This window comes from Hemitrygon akajei, chromosome 7, assembly GCF_048418815.1.
Source record: "Hemitrygon akajei chromosome 7, sHemAka1.3, whole genome shotgun sequence".
Classification (NCBI taxonomy): Eukaryota; Metazoa; Chordata; class Chondrichthyes; order Myliobatiformes; family Dasyatidae; genus Hemitrygon; species Hemitrygon akajei.
The window spans coordinates 52,439,956-52,457,257 of record NC_133130.1 but is presented as its reverse complement, the minus strand read 5'-3'; the positions used below and the strand labels follow the sequence as shown (position 1 = coordinate 52,457,257).

At 39.7% G+C, this 17,302-nt stretch overlaps 1 long non-coding RNA gene across 6 annotated transcripts in view; it reads right to left on the bottom strand.

The window, feature by feature from the left end:
- The window catches only part of LOC140730444 (uncharacterized), a 47,783-nt gene that overhangs the window by 7,593 nt on the left and 22,888 nt on the right, over positions 1 to 17,302 (bottom strand). The window contains exon 4 of one of the 6 annotated variants that reach the window (XR_012099613.1): positions 6,881 to 7,024. The exons of the other annotated variants lie outside the window; for them this stretch is intronic. This is a non-coding gene — a long non-coding RNA (uncharacterized lncRNA). The remainder of the gene's footprint in view (positions 1 to 6,880; positions 7,025 to 17,302) is intronic. 6 annotated transcript variants of the gene reach the window in all.

The window sequence follows — 17,302 nt, the reverse complement described above, 5'->3', positions numbered from 1 at the left end:
CTCCTTCCATAGCCGACTTGTGCTGGTGAGGCTGACCTTTCAACTGACTCAACAGCTGTCACTTGTGAGTTAAGTAATCAGTTTTGTTTGCAGAAAAGAACAGTTTCATCTATTTACAATACGCAGTTTTCTACTTCTCACAGATCAATCTGTGAAATCTTCCCTTCTTCTCCTCTTAAATCATCAACACATAACTGGAATGAGCCTGGACATTGATATTAAGACACTTCCTGTTCTGTTCATTCATTAATCACAAATCCCAATTAAACTCTGGGCATGAATTATATGCATACACCAACAAAATTTTGGCAAATGAGAAAACTGTACAGGTGGAAACAAAATATCAAAGATATACACCATGATATACTATCTCCAACAATCTATTCTGATTATGCTTATGTCATTATTAGCTACAAGGTTGTGGCAAGAAATGAATATTAAAATTTGAATTTGAACCTATTTCTGTTGTGTATTTACATCAATGGTCAGATACGTGACATAATGCAGCATATTGCTGAACCTGTTTCCCTCAGTATCAAAAATCAGGAATAATTTCAATAAGTCAAAGTAAATAGATATTTCAACATTAGACTGCCATTGCTGTACTTATCAGCAAGTTAAAACTGGAATCTGGTAGGGATAATGGTTGCCAAACTTTAAACTTCGCTGAGTTGTCTAAAAATAAACACTATGTAAGCCACAGACTTAAGTACTAAAGTACAACTCAGAAATACCTCCAGGAATATTGTAACAATAACAAAGCTATTCTTAGCTCTATAAGACGATAAGACGTAGGAGCAGATTTAGGCCATTCGGCTCATCGAGTCTGCTCCTCCTTTTGATCATAGCTGATTCATTTTCCTCTCAACCCTATTCTTCTGCCTTCTCCCCATAACCTTTCACATCCTGATTTAACAAGAACCTATCAAGCTCTGCTTTAATTATACTTAATGACCTGGCCTCCACAGCTGCCTGTGGCAACAAATTCCACAGATTCACCATCCTCTGGCTAAAGAAATTCCTCCTAATCACTATTCTAAATGGACATCCCTCTATTCTGAGTTTGTGCCCTCTGGTTCTAGACTCTCCCACTATAGAACATCCTCTCTGCATCGACTATATCTGGGGCTTTCAACGTTCAATAGGTTTCAATGAGATCCCCTCTCCCAAGTCTTCTAAATTCTAGTAAGTACAAGCCCAGAGCTATTAAACACTCCTCATATGATAAGACCTATGTTCCCAGAATCATTTTCATGAACTTCCTTTGAACCCTCTCCATTGTCAGCGCATCTTTTCTTTGATAAGGGGCCCAGAACTGCTCACAAAACTCCAAGTGAGACCTCATCAGTGCCTTATAAATGCTCAGCATTACATTCTTGATTTTATATTCTTACTCTGGCCTATTTTATCAAGTACCTTGAGACCTCAACAATCGACTGCAACATCTTCCCAACCACTTAAATCAAGCTAGCTGGCCTATAATGTTCTTTCATTTGCAGTTTTTCAGTCCTCCAGAACCATGCCAGAATCTAGTGATTCTTGAAAGATCATTACTAATGCTCTCATAATCTCTTCAGCCACCTCTTTCAGTGCCCTCAGCTGCAGTCCATCTGGTCCAGGTGACTTCAGACCTTTCAGCTTCCCAAGCACTTTCTCTCTGCACTCACTTTTGCCCTGCTGACACGCTCAACATACTGCTAGTGTCTTCCACAGTGAAGGCTGATGCAAAATACTTATTCAGTTTAGCCACCATGTCCTTGTCCTCATAACTACCTCCTCAGCATCATTGTCCAGTGATCGGATATTGCTTTTACGTTGGCTTTGACTTCCCTTGTCAGCTAAAGTTGTGTCATCCTGCCTTTAGAATACTTCTTCTTTGGGATATATCTTTCCTGTCCCTTTTGATTTGCTCCCAGAAACTCCAGACATTGCTGCTCTGCTATCATCCCTTGCTAGTGTTCCCTTCCAATCAACCTTGGTCAGCTCCTCTCTCTTCCTCTATAATTTCCTTTACTCTACTGTAAAACTGATACACCTGACTTTAGCTTCATCTCAAATTCCAGGGTAAATTGTATTATATTATGATTACTGTCTCCCATGGGTTCCTTTACATTAAACTCCCTAATCAGATCCAGTTCATTACACAACACCCAATCCAGGATAGTTGATCCCTGTTGGGCTCAACCACAAGCTTCTCTAAAAAGTCATCTCATGGGCATTCTACAAATGATCTCTCTCTCTAGAGCCAAAATCAGCATCAACCTGATTTTCCTAATCTACCTGCATTTTGAAATGCCACATGATTATCGTATCATTGTACTTTTGACATGCATTTTCTATCTCCATTTATAATCTGTAGCCCACATACTTGCTACTGTTCGGAGGCCTGTATATAATTTCCATCAGGACCTTTTAACCCTTGCAGTTCCTTAACTCCACCCACAATGATGTTACGTCTTCTGATCTTATGTCACCTCTTTCTAAGGATTTGATTTCATTTTTTATCAACAGAGCCACACCATCCCTTATGCCTATCTGCTTCTTCTTCGATACAATGTGTATACTTGGATGTTAAGCTCCCAACCATAATCTTCTTTCAATCTCAACTCAGTGAAGCCCACAACATCATACATGCCAATCTTTAACTGGGCTACAAGATCAGCTGCCTTATTTCATATACTGCATGCATTCAAATATAATTCCTTATGTCTTGTATTCATAACCCTTTTTTATTTTGTTCCACTTTTTTCATCCCACTGACTGCAATTTTGCCCTATCATCTGCTTGCACATTCTCACTACACACTGCATCTACTTGTATACCAATTGAGTTGAATTGAATTGACCTTATCACTTCACATACATGAGGAGTAAAAATCTTTACATTACTTCTCCATCTAAGTGTGCAATAGGTAATTTATAGTAATTTATAATAAATAGTATGTACAATAGGACAGTCACTGTAGCATAGAAATATAGTTGCATCAGAATGAGTTAATCAGGCTGATGGCCTGGTGGAAGAAGCTGTCCCGGAGCTTGTTGGTCCTGGCTCTTATGCTGCAGTACTGTTTCCCAGATGGTAGCAGCTGGAATAGTTTGTGGTTGGGGTGACTTGGATCCCCAATAATCCTTCGGGCCGTTTTTACACACCTGTCTTTGTAAATGTCCTGAATATTGGGAAGTTCACAGATGCTCTGGGGTGTCTGCACCACTCTCTGCAGATTTCTGTGTTTGAGGGAAGTACAGTTCCCATACCAGGCAGTGATGCAGCCAGTCAGGATGCTCTCAATTGTGCCCCTGTAGAAAGTTCTTAGGACTTGGGGGTCCATACCAAACTTCTTCAACCATCTGAGGTGAAAGAAGTGCCGTTGTATTTTTTTTACACCGCACAGCCAGTATGTACAGACCACATGAGATCCTTGGTGATGTTTAAGCTGAGGAATTTAAAGCTGTTCACCCTCTCAACCCGAGATCCATTGATGTCAATAGGGGTTAGCCTGTCTCCATTCCTCCTGTAGTCCACAACCAGCTCCTTTGTTTTTGCGATATTGAGGGAGAGGTTGTTTTCTTGACACCACTTGTTTCAGGGTGGTGACTTCTTCTCTATAGGCTGCCTCATTATTATTTGAGATTAGGCCAATCAATGTAGTGTCATCAACAAATTTAATTAGCAGATTGGAGTTATGGGTGGTGACACAGTCATGGGCATACAGAGAGTAAAGGAGGGGGCTTAGTACACAGCCCTGAGGGGCACCTGTGTTGAGAGTCAGAGGGATAGAGGTGAGGGAGTCCACTCTTTCCATCTGCCGGCGATATGACAGGAAGTCCAGGATCCAGCTGCACAAGGTAGGGTGAAGGCCAAGGTCTCTGGGCTTCTTATCGAGCCTGGAGGGATTTATGATGTTGAATGTTGAACTGTAGTCCAAGAACAGAATTCTCACATAAGCATCCTTCTTCTCCAGATATGCCCCATCCTCAGCTCAATCACTAAGTTTCCCATTCCCCTGCCAAATTAGTTTGAGGATTGATCAATAAAAATATAATTAGAAAAGTGGACTTTTTCCTTATGTAGCATTTTATTAGAAACTTGAAATTTAATAAAATCAAAGAATGCACACTCTTACAAAATTATTCTAACATGAACTCACTAAAAACTTTGTGAGTATTTTATCTACAAAAATTGTTGTCTACTCTTTTCCAACTAAGCAGCTTGTATTCATATGAAAATCCCTTACATAAGAAATAGGAACAGCAGTAGGCCATCTGGCCCATCGAGCATGATTCAATAAAACTCAACTCTACTTACCTGCCTTTTCCCAAAACCCATAATTTCCCTACTATCCAAAAATCTATCCAATCTTATCTTAAATATATTTACTGAGGTAGCCTTCACTGCTTCATTGGGCAGAGAATTCCACAGATTCACCACTCTCTGAGAAAAGCAGTTCCTCATCATCTCCATCGTAAATCTACTCCCCCAAATCTTGAGGCTATGTCCCCTAGTTCTAGTCTCACCTATCTATGGAAACAACTTCCCTGCTTCTATTTTATCTATCCTTTTCATAATTTTATATGTTTCTATAAGAATTCCTCTCATTCTTCTAAATTCCAGCGAGTACAGTCCCAGGCAGCTCAATCTCTCCTCCTAGTCTAACCATTTCCCACCCCCACCCCCCACCATCTCTGGAAGCAACCAAGTGAACATCCTCTGCACCACCTCCAAAGCCAGTATATCCTTCCTCAAGTAAGGAGACCAAAACTGCAGGCAGTACTCAGGATGCAGCCTCAACGGTACCCTGTACATTTACAGCATAACCTTCTTGCTCTTAAATTCAATCCCTCTAGCAATGAAGGCCAACTTGTCTTCTCAATAGACTGCTGCTCCTAAATATCAAGCTTTTGTGATTCATGCACATGCTTTCCCAAGTCTCCCTGCACAGCAGCATGCTGCAATTTTTTACCATTTAAATAATAATCTGCTCTTCCATTTTTCCTTCCAAAGTGGATGATCTCACATTTACCAACATTGTATTCCATCTGTCAGAACCTTGCCCACTCACTTAACCTATCTATATCTCTCTGCAGACTTCACTCCATCTCTGGTAATCTTTCACAGTGGTTGGAAATTGCAATTCAAGACTACCACTGAATCTTCTGCAGAAAGACAGGTTTAAGGATGAGATTTAGTATGTAGAACAATTCTATGAGAATATTAGTTAGAGACACAACTATATGCTTTTTCTTGCCTTGAATGGACTGGAGTAACAACCATTTCAGGATGTTTTATATTATTCAGGAAATCCAATAGGCATTCTGGATGTAAGCTGCCCAGGCACCCTATCACAGATTCTAGATCTGGAATACAATGGATAACAGTATTCTCCGTGCAGCACCACTTTTAGAGATCTGCAGAGGAATTTGGACTATTTGGCCTAAAAATACATACTCGGTATTACCAAGAGAATTGGGTCTTTCTAGCACAATATACAATTGAAGTTCTATGAGGTAAATCAATACTCAGCTTTCATTAGTAGACTACCACTCTTGCCATTCCACACTTCTCTTCAATCTTCATGAAAGCCACACTGTTCTCAGAGACCCAGGCATTGATTGGTCACTTCACTGATTTGCCACTGTCCCATGTCACCAAATTACCATTATTCAGTTCCTGGTTTCCTCTTGATATTTTTCTCCCGTTCCCATTAACAGCACTAGACTTGGTGATTTTCCCTCCAAAACTGGCTATATTATAGGCTTATATGAGACAGCAGCCACCAGTTACCTGACAAGCCTAATATCCCCTACCACTCCACCTTCCAATCCCACAGTCCTCTCGTCCTGACCTGCCATAGCAGAGTGCAAGACTGCAAAAATGAGCAATGCCTACCCAGTTGCCTCTGGACTTTGCATCTCAAATGTAAACTTCAAATGTAAATTAAAGGCTATGTACTGATTTCACTCATTCTCCCGCGATCTTCATCTCCAGGGTACTCAGGCTATGAAGACTGCCCTACCTACCGTGCCCTGTGCCCGCTAATATGATGAACTGATAAGTGAGGCTTTGGGCCTACTCCAGGCCTGCTCCAGGGTTTGGATCTATGGACTCAGTTTTGGTTTGGAATGTTGTTGTTCGCTTCAATTGTTTGCATGATTTTTATTTCTTTTTTCTTTCTTTTGCACATCAAGTGTTGCTCTTCCATTTTTCTTATATATTTTTTTCTCTTTTAGTTGGGTTCCTCCAGTTTTCTTGCTTTGTGGATACCTGTGAGCAAGCAAATCTGAAGGTTGTATAATTTATACATTCTTTGATAATAAATGTACTTGAAACTTGAATCTTGAGACACATCAGGCATGTGAGGAATGTGAGAAGCACAGTTCAAATGCAAGAGTTACTTTGACGGGTAAGTTCTGTTTTTAATTGGTGAAGCTTCAGCTAATATTTGCTCCTGTTGAATCAATGAAATTAACAATTAAAAACACAGAGAAACCAGGTTTTATGCTGTTGAGGAGTACCAGGAAAAACTGGCAGATTGAATTAGAAGCATTGTAATGAGTAAATCAAAGCCTCAAATTATGTAATAGCAGCAATATTCTACATTATAATATTGATTACAATTCAAGAATTTCATTGGTTATGGCCACTTTGTAATATCATGACTTAGATATTGCTTTACTATCTTTAAAAGGCATTGCAGCAATTTTGTGGACCATGCTATTGTCGTGAGTTACCCTAATGTTATTTCTGATCTTCAGTTGCCATTGGTGTAAAACAACATTGCAGAATTCCCTTTTGATCCCTTACAAACTCTTCAGAGGTTGGCAATTAATCTCCCAGGTGCAATCTCAGCAGCTATTTCTTAAAGGGAAATACCCGTACTTACGACAGTGTATTGATGATCGGGTGCTGACAGAGGATGGGATTGCAGGACCTGACTAACTGGTAAAGCATGGTATCCACTGAATAGATGTTGCATATGACAAGGTTATAGTCAGGTGCTATTGAAAGGAAGTTGCCAAACAGACTCCTGCAAGAACATGAATGAAACTTATGAATGTTTGCATTTGGAAAAAAAAACATGAAATGCAAGTAAATCCTTTATTTGCATCAGCTGAAATTGTTCTCTCCTCTTGGTGACCTCCATATGCAACAGTGAGCGGCATTCTGAGAGACCTGGTAGAGATAAGCAGCAGGTGAGTGATCCTGAGGCTGGGAAGGCAAGATCTGACCGTGACCTCCACGAGCAACAGTCAGGCATATGCAAAGCTGTATCTGAGTTCACAGGAGGCCGCAGTGCGGGCAAAGATTACAATTTCAGAGGGGATAAGGGTCAGTAAAATCCAGGTGCTCTGTGAATAAATATGAATTGTGACTTTTCTTACCAGTGAGATTGAAAATCACATTGATTCCAACAACTCTCTGGGTGAAAAATATTCTTCCTCAGATTTCCTTCTAAACCTAAACTTATGCCCTCTTAATTTTAGACACTTCTGTTAGGAGGAAGTTTCCTCTGATCAACCCTATCTTCTCCCCTCATGATTTTGCACACCTCTATCAGGACCCCATCAACATCTTCTGCTCCAAGGCAAATAAATGCAGCCAACCCATTCTCTCGCCCTAACTGAAGTGCTCCATCCCAGGCAGTCTACTGGTGAATCTCTTCTCACCCTCTCCAGTGCACTCACCTGCCTATAGAGTAGGAATGCATGGGCATTAAGTTTGTGCAAACATGCTAACCTCTAAGAAGTTGTACACCTTCTGGGTTAGTCTGCTGGCATCGAGCAAGTTAAAGGCTTAGCTCTGTCCATATGCCCAAGTCAGAACACCAGGCTTCTGGATAGACATGCCTGGACTGAAGGCAGTGCTGGTATAACTGATTACCTGGCTTAGGAAAATCCAACTATCATTTTATTAATCTTAAAAGGAGCAGAGTGTGGAAATTCTGTTTCCAGGTAGAATGGGAATGATTAGGTTATCTGCTGTCATTCAAGCCTATCGACCACGTTGATGACTGAAAATGATTTTAAACACAAAACTCGTATGTAACTTTCCTCCACTCACTACAGCCTTCTGAAGAAATTACTTGCTGTATTCAGTAGAAGCTGTAGTTTCTATCAATTATTTTCTCTGCCCTCCTTTGCACTCTTTCTCTCTCTCACACCCACACAAATGGGGGGAGAGACAGAACATAGCTTTCTTCTATGTACACAGACATAGGGAGAAAGAACACTCACACACTGATCTTGACCAAATGCACAGGTACACATATACACACACAAGCACATACGCACACAGAGCAAAGCTTCTCTGCACTGTTTCAATGTTTCAATTCAAGTTCAAACTTATAATGAAATATACTAATGATTGCTTATGGACTTGGAAACTACCTTTCAGAATTCTGTTGCAGAAGTTACATTGGGGGTACAATAATGCCAGCATTGTATGCGAAATATTAGGAATTTCTGTGATCTCCAGAATAAAAATTTACCATAGTAGGTGGAAAATACTATTCATTAAAATACTTATACACTGGTAAAGTACATTTTGCATTCAGTTCAACTGAATGCAAATATTGTTTTAGAGAGACTGTTAGGATTAACTGCAAAAAAATCAAAATGAATTAATTTTGAATAACTTGTCAATAAAACAGTTTTGTATTGTAAAGAGTTTAGCTTACGGTTGCAAAACACCATGATTTTGTGAACAGAACACAGTTTTAAGACCTGAGCCATCACCTTTCCACCACCAATGTGCTTCCTCATCATATTCTTGTGCTTTGACAAATGAAAAAAACACACACATACCAGACTAAGACGGAATAAGTTATTGAAAAAAACAATCCTTTCTTCCAAAAAGTTCCTTAATACTGTATATTTTAAAATCTTAACCTTTTAATGTAACACAAGAAACTACTTCCTATCTGCTATTGCACAAATGAAACAACAATATCCACATCGACACTGACAAAGAAAGAATACACATGCCCAGATTTTGAGGCACAATTTCATCCTCAGGTCATCCCCAAGTACAAAACAAATGAAAAGAAATAAGTCAGCCACACACCTTCATCTGTGTTTCATTTTTTTTGGACAAATCATTCCTATTCCCTTGCCGTCACACTCATCAGCCCTTCATCGCATCTTTATCTGGTTCCACTCGTAACCTCCCAGCCTCCGTCTAAAAATTCCACCCTTCCTCTGACTTCATCTGCCCATCATTCCTACCTCATGTCATTCTACCTATTACCTACCAGCCCTTATCTCACCACTCATTCACATCTCTTTATATTGGTTATCTTCCCTCTACACTCTCAGGCCTGTTACAAAGTCTTGACTGGAAATACCAAACTTCCCTCTGCCTCTATAGATGCTGCTTGGCCCACTGAATTCATTCATAAGGTTCTTTGCTCTAGATTCCAGCATCCTCCAGTCTCTTGAGATGCCACAGCAGATTAAGTCTTTTTGAACCAAGCCAACTTGAACAGAAATAACCACTCCCCTCACCTCTTCTCCCAAGTACTCTCAACATCAAATGAGAAAAATGTGACCCAATAATCTCAGAACAGCTGGAAACTTTCAACAGGTCGGGGTGCATCTGTAAAGAGAAAATCAGAATTAACATTTTCAGTTTCCAGGAAGGGTCATTGAACTGAAATGTGAATCCTGTAACGTTTTCCACAGATACTGCCTCACCAGCTGAGTATTTCTAGTATCTTTTGCTTTTATTTCTGATACCCAGCTTCAGAAGTTTTGAACCATTAATCTTCTTTGGTTGGTTCATTTGAGTGATTTATTCTAGCATATCATAAATTCTTTGAAAAGTGCCAAAGAACTTTTACCTCTACACAGACCTGAGATGTGGTTATTCATACAGAAAAATACTTTCTCTGAAAGTCTAGCACTCTGACTGTACTGCCCTAAGAAATTGATTTAGATAGGTTCAAAACCAATCAAAGTTCAAAGTACATTTATTATCAAAGTGTTGCATGATTGGATTCACCTGAGAGAAGTACTGGGAAGTACGGGCGGATATGAAGCAATCTCTTTATTCAAAAAAAATCACAAATACACTGACAGCCTTTAGAGTCATGAGAGACAGAAAAAGAGTGAGAGAGAGAAAGAGAGAGGGAGAAGAGGGAGACCGAGAACCCCTTTAGGAGCAAGAGGTCTGCTTGACCCAGCACTAAATAACATTTTATGTGCTAACGATCAAAGAAAAATTCAGGACAATTCAAACAAATCCACATTTACAATGTTTCCTTGGAATTACACGTAACAGTTTCTAAATGCCTGGATCGTCCCACCATCACACCCAAAATCTGAAGGCTAGTAGCTAAAGTCAATTAATGTTAATATATCAATTGCTACATGCACTAACCTCAAAAAATGATAAATTATACAGACAGCCACAATACAAAAAACCCAATTTAGAAAAGAAAGACCAACACCCAATATTCAGAGAGCAAGAGAAAAAAAATAAATCAACCTAACAGTAAAAGCAAGCAACAGCATTCAGAACAACCTGGAGTCCATAAACTTGAAGTCCGGTTCATTTGATTCAATTGAGTCCATTCTACAAATTCCCTGCCTTGAGATCCCATGATGATGCTGCAGAAATACCATCTATAAATTTGCTGATGATACAACCATTGTTGGTAGAATCTCAGCTGGTGACGAGAGGGTGTACAGGAGTGAGATATGCCAACTAGTGGAGTGACACCACAGCAACAACATATCATTCAATGTCAGTAAGATGAAAAAGCTAATTGTGGAGTTCAGGAAGGGTACAACAAAGGAACACATACCAATCCTCATAGAGGGATTAGAAGTGGAGAGAGTGAGCAGTTTCAAGTTCCTGGGTGTCGAGATCTCTGAGGATCTAACCTGGTTCCAACATATCGATGCAGTTATGAAGAAGGCAAGACTTCATTAGGATTTGAAGAGATTTGGTATGCCAACAAATACAGTCAAAAACTTCGACAGATGTACCGTGGAGAGCATTCTGACAGGCTGCATCACTGTCTGGCATGAAGGGGCTACTGCACAGGACTGAAAGAAGCTGCAGAGGGTTGTAAATTTAGTCAGCTCCATCTTTGGTGTAGCCTACAAAGTACCCAGGAGTGGTGTCTCAGAAAGGCAGCATCTATCATTAAGGACCTCCAGCACCCAGGGTATGCCCTTTTCTCACTATTACCATCAGGTAGGAGGTACAGAAGCCTGAAGGCACACACTCAGCAATTCAGGAACAGCTTCTTCCCCTCTGCCACCCGATTCCTAAATGGACATTGAACCCTTGGACACTATCTCACTTTTTAAAAATATATAGTATTTCTGTTTTTTTGCACAATTTTTAATCTATTCAATATACATATAGTGTAGGGCTCATATGTCCAAGGATAAATTGGCTCATTTTTATTCCTATATAAATCCTATTTGTGACAGATGTCATTCTGAGATAGCGTCTTTAACTCATATGTTCTGGTCATGTCTGCTTTTGAAAAAATATTGGAAAGATATTTTTGATATTATTTCTGTGGTATTGAACATTGATTTACAACCACATCCTATTACTGCAATTTTTGGTTTACCAATGATGGACTCACTCCATTTATCCTCTTCCGCTTGTCGAATGATTGCATTTCTTACATTAATGGCTAGAAGATCTATTTTGTTGAATTGGAAATAAATTAATCCTCCTACCGTATTTCATTGGTTTTCTCAAACTATGTTATGTCTAAATTTAGAAAAAATTAGAACTGTTGTATTTGATACTTCTATTAAATTTGAAAAGATATGGAGACCATTTATTCAATATTTTCATATGATGTAATATGACCCTGTTCCAAGCCTATTTGTTTTTCCAGTTTCGATTTTATATATGTTGAGAGGATTGGAGTTGACGACACTGATGATTTTGTATTTTTGTGAGATATTATAAACAGACCTTTTTTTCCATTTTTTCTTTTTCTCTTTTTTCTTTTTTGTTTTTTTTCTTTATTAGTTATTAGATTATTAGATTAGTTTTCTTTTGCATAATTTTTTTTATTTTTTTTTAATATATACTATGATATACCTAGGTTTGCCTTGTTTATTTGTATATTGTATAGTTCATGATTTGGGAATACTCATTTATACTGTAATCATTGCTTATGTCGTCTTTCATGTTTAGTCGAAATGTGTATGTTTGTAATCCCATTATCTTTGTATTAATTTTATTTTGTTGATATTAATAACAATAATAAAAAGATTGAGAAAGAATATACATATAGTGTAATTGATATATTTTTTATTATTATTATTTTTCTTCTATATTACGTATTGCATTGAACTGCTGCTGCTAAGCTAACAAATTTTATGTCACATGCCTGTGATAATAAACCTGAATCTGATTCTGATTCCAAGTGACTGCTTACTGGTGGTTTTCAAAGCAAGAAATGTGACTAAATATTCTATTAGTAACACTTTTTCTGTGGAAAATTGTGGTGATCATCACAAACAATAAAGAGGCGAGTGAAGGCAAGGCTGATATGAGGGTTGAGCTGTGCAGGTTCAAAGGTTCAAAGGTCCAATTTAATGTCAGAGGAATGTATACAATATACATCCTAAAATGCTTTTTCTTCACAACCATCCACAAAAACAGAGAAGTGCCCCAAAGAATGAATGACAGTTAAACGTGAGAACCCCAGAGTAACCCCCAGCTTCCCCCTCCTGCATGTAAGCGGCAGCAAGCAACAACCCCTCCTCCCCCCCAGCAAAAAAAGTGCATCGTTGTGGTTACTGAGCCGAAGCATGTGCTAAACAACAGCAAAGACACAGACCAAAGTTACCCCAAAGGCTTTGCATTTCATCCAACATTTGACAAACCACAAGTTCTCTCTCTCCCTAATAAAGGAGAGGGAGGTGTCTCCCCATTTTCACAGCGAGTGGGAGACATCACAACAACCCGCTGGTTTATGACGTTAAAAGTCCGTTTTGTTGCTTTTTCTGAGCTATGTGTGTGAAGCAGAGTCAGAGCAAGGTTGAAGCACATGAACACAATAAAGTCCAAGAAGTGGATGTTTGTAGTTGGGCTTGACAACATTGCAGCACTTAACTGATTGTGTCATTGAATAATGGATGTATAATTAAAGTTATTATGGCTCAAAAAATAAGAGACCATGGCAAAAGTCATTCATGACACAAAGGAAAATGGCTGAGATTATCGAAGACCAATTAATGTGTAACTGCAGGAGTCCCTAAGGAAGGAGACTGAACCCGACATACTCAGATGTTTCATCATTTCTGTCACAGATTAAGAGTGGGCTGCACACAACATTAATTTCCATTCACACTTTTCAATAATACAACAGTTTTAGGGAATGTGAAACAGCCCTCAGATAACACAATAATGAGTCACATGCACAATGCTTTACATATCTAGGCCAAAGAATGTATCGCTAGCTTTCAACAGCATTGAGTCCACTACATTCAAAGTCTTAGAAGTGATTACAGTCCAGAAGCTCAAGTATACTGGCTTTTATAAACACTGTGTACAAAAAGGAGATATTGCAGCTACAGGAAATCTGAGTCTATCTATTATCAAATCGTTATTCTTGGGATTGTAGATTTGTTATATTGTGATGGATGTCATTTCTTGGCTAGTAGGCCTCTTTCTCTTTCTTGGCTGTTTGCTAATCTTGCATTCTAAACACAGTGCCTGCCACTTGTAAGATCACAAAGCGACGTAAGTAAACATCCAACTAATAGTTGACTTCCAGTCATAAAGGGAAGTCAGTCTTCAGTTCTAGAAATGTAAATGGGGAGCACTAATCACCTTGAGGTTTAAGCAGGTATTGTTTAAAGATTAGCTTTGCAAACAAGCTTCTCCCAAATATTCTGTCTGGGAGAAGTAAGGTTCAGCTCACTACACCTGTTTTATTACTGTTCAAGATGCAGTATAAGACAATGGGTTGTTTAATCCAGGTTGTTTCAAACAGACAAGCTGACTCGTAAATTGTTTAGTTCATAGAGGCATGCAGAACAGAGGGACAATATTTTTTCGCATTTCAATAACTGTGATGTGTTTACAGATTTTATGTGCTCAAGGAAGTTAGCTTCACTGCTTTACAGCATTAAAGGTAGGTAGCTGAAGAACTATGTCTCCAAAATGCTCTTGGACCATTTGTGTTGAAACGACATTGAGAATATATCATATGTGTATGAAATCACCCAAGTGGTAGAAAAAGGGAATAAATGTAGAGACGAGGAAATCTGCAGATGCTGGAAATTCACGCAACACACACAAAATGCTGGTGGAACGCAGCAGGCCAGGCTGCATCTATAGGAAGAAGTACAGTCGATGTTTCGGGCCAAGACCCTTCGTCAGGACTAACTGAAAGAAGAGATAGTAAGAGATTTGAAAGTGGGAGGGGGAGGGGGAGATCCAAAATGATGGGAGAAGACAGGAAGCGGAGGGATGAAGCTAAGAGCTGGAAAGTTGATTGGCATAAGGGATACAGAGCTGGTGAAGGGAGAGGATCATGGGATAGGAGACATGGGGAGAAAGAAAGGGGGAGAGGGGAGCACCAGAGGAAGATGGAGAGCAGGCATAGAGTTATTGTGAGAGGGACAGAGAGAGAGAGAAAAAAGGGAAGATAGATAGATAGATAAATAAATAAATAAATAAATAAGGGATGGGGTAAGAAGGGGAGGAGGAGCATTAACGGAAGTTAGAGAAGTCAATGTTCATGCCATCAGGTTGGAGGCTACCCAGACAGAATATAAGGTGTTGTTCCTCCAACCTGAGTGTGACCTCACCTTGACAGTAGAGGAGACCATGGATAGACATATCTGAATGGGAATGGGACATGGAATTAAAATGCGTGGCCACTGGAAGATCCTGCTTTCTCTGGCAGACAGAGTGTAGGTGTTCAGTGAAGATGTCACCCAGTCTGCATCGGGTCTCACCAATATATAAAAGGCCACACCAGGAGCACCGGATGCAGTATATCACACCAGCCGACTCACAGGTGAAGTGTCGCCTCACCTGGAAGGATTGTCTGGGGCCCTGAATGGTGGTGAGGAGGAAGTGTAAGGGCAGGTGTAGCACTTGTTCTGCTTACAAGGGTAAGTGACAGGAGGGAGATTGGTGAGAAGGGATGGAAGGGGGGATGAATGGACAAGGGAGTCACGTAGGAAGCAATCCCTGTGGAAAACAGAAAGGGGTGGGGGGAAGATGTGCTTTGTAGTGGGATCCCGTTGGAGGTGGCGGAAGTTACAGAGAGTTATATGTTGGACCTGGAGGTTGGTGGGGTGGTCGGGGCCCCAGACAGTCCTTCCAGGTGAGGCGACACTTCACCTGTGAGTTGGCTGGTGTGGTATACTGCGTCCGGTGCTCTCGGTGTGGCCTTTTATATATTGGTGAGACCGGACGCAAACTGGGAGACCATTTCACCAAATACCATTTCACCAAATACCTACGCTCTGTCCGCCAGAGAAAGCAAGATCTCCCAGCGGCACACATTTTAATTCCACGCCCCATTCCCATTCTAATATGACAATTCATGGTCTCCTCTACTGTCAAGATGAAACCACACTCAGGTTGGAGGAACAACACCTTATATTCTGTCTGGGTAGCCTCCAACCTGATGGCATGAACATTGATTTCTCTAACTTCTGTTAATGCCCCTCCTCTCCTTCTTACCCCATCCCTCATTTATTTATCAATTTATCTATATTTATCTATCTATCTATCTATCTATCTATCTATTTATTTATTTATTGATTGATTCGTATTTCCTTTCTCTCTCTTTTTTCTCTCTCTGACCCTCTCACAATCACTCCTTGCCTGCTCTCCATCTCCCTCTGGTGCTCCCTTCCCCCTTTCATTCTCCCTAGGCCTCCCATCCCATGATCCTTTCCCTTCTCCAGCTCTGTTTCCTTTTTGCCAATCAACTTTCCAGCTCTTACCTTCATCCCTCCCCCTCCTGTCTGCTATCATTTTGGATTTCCCCCTCCCACTTTCAAATCATCTTACTATCTCTTCTTTCAGTTAGTCTTGTCAAAGGGTTTCAGCCCAAAATGTTGACTGTACTTCTTCCTATAGATGCTGCCTGGCCTGCTGCATTCCACCAGCATTTTCAATAGATGTTGAAAGCAGTTCAGGATTATTCGGAGTGGTTGAAAAACATGAAGAAGAATTTTTGGAAAACAGTGCGAATAGATTCTGTTCCTCTAGCTTCAGATTCTGCAACACATGATATGTTCATCCACATCATGATAAATCTCATTATTTTATAGGAGTTGCATCTGTGTTTTGGAAATCTTTGGAATTTAAGAAAATAACATTTGTTATTGCAAAATAAGCATTTAAGATAAAAAAATTCTCTGAAATTTTTAAATATGTTTTAAGAATGTGTAGATTATCACTGTAAATAAATGAACTGTGCTCTAAACTACTTTGTCAGCTGGAAGTATCTTCGCCTTGGAAGGGAGGAGGGACCTTCCATTTGAATGTTGGGTATGGGCATCTAGAACTCACTGCAGAAAATGAACAGGGAAGTAAACTAGTCTTTGAAGATTGGGTAGTTACAGCCCTTTAGTGAGAGTATTTGAGGCTATTTATATCTGATATGGCTTAAGACCTTTATTGAGTTTAGAATCTTGTGAGTTGTCAAACCCCACACCATTGCAATATGAAGAGAGATTAAGCAGGGCAAGTGTGTAATGTCTGAAAGAATGAGAGGTGAATCTGAAGGGGTTTGACAGAATGGATATAGGGTTGCTGTTTCTCTGAGCTGTGGTACTTAGAATCAAGAGTCAAAGACTCATGGTAAGGAGATAGCTATTCAGGAGAGAGCTTAGAAAAATTTCTTCTCTCAGTGATTGTAAAATGTTTGGAATTCAATATTCAAGAGGTCTATAGGGGAGCTCAGTTGCTTACTATATTAAACAGAGGTCAATAGACTTTCAGATATCAAGGTAACCAAATGATCTAACAGTAGTTCAAGAAAAGTGCACTGAGGTGAAAGGCCAGCCATAATTTTAACAAATGATGAAAAAGGACAGGAATACAATAGACTACTTCTGTTTCTATTTCTAAAGTAAGTCTTGAAAAAGAGAGTGAAGTATGTTAATGAGTGTTGCACGTCATAAAGATGAAAGTGACTGTCTTTGACCACGTGTAGCATCAAGGTAACACTGGTAAAATTTGTCAATGGGCTTCAAGGATAAAATCCTCTCTTGTTTAGTGTCTTACCTCATAAAAATTAAGATGACTATGGTTAATGGAAGTCAATCTTTCCAGACTGGGGCATCATGGTAGAAAT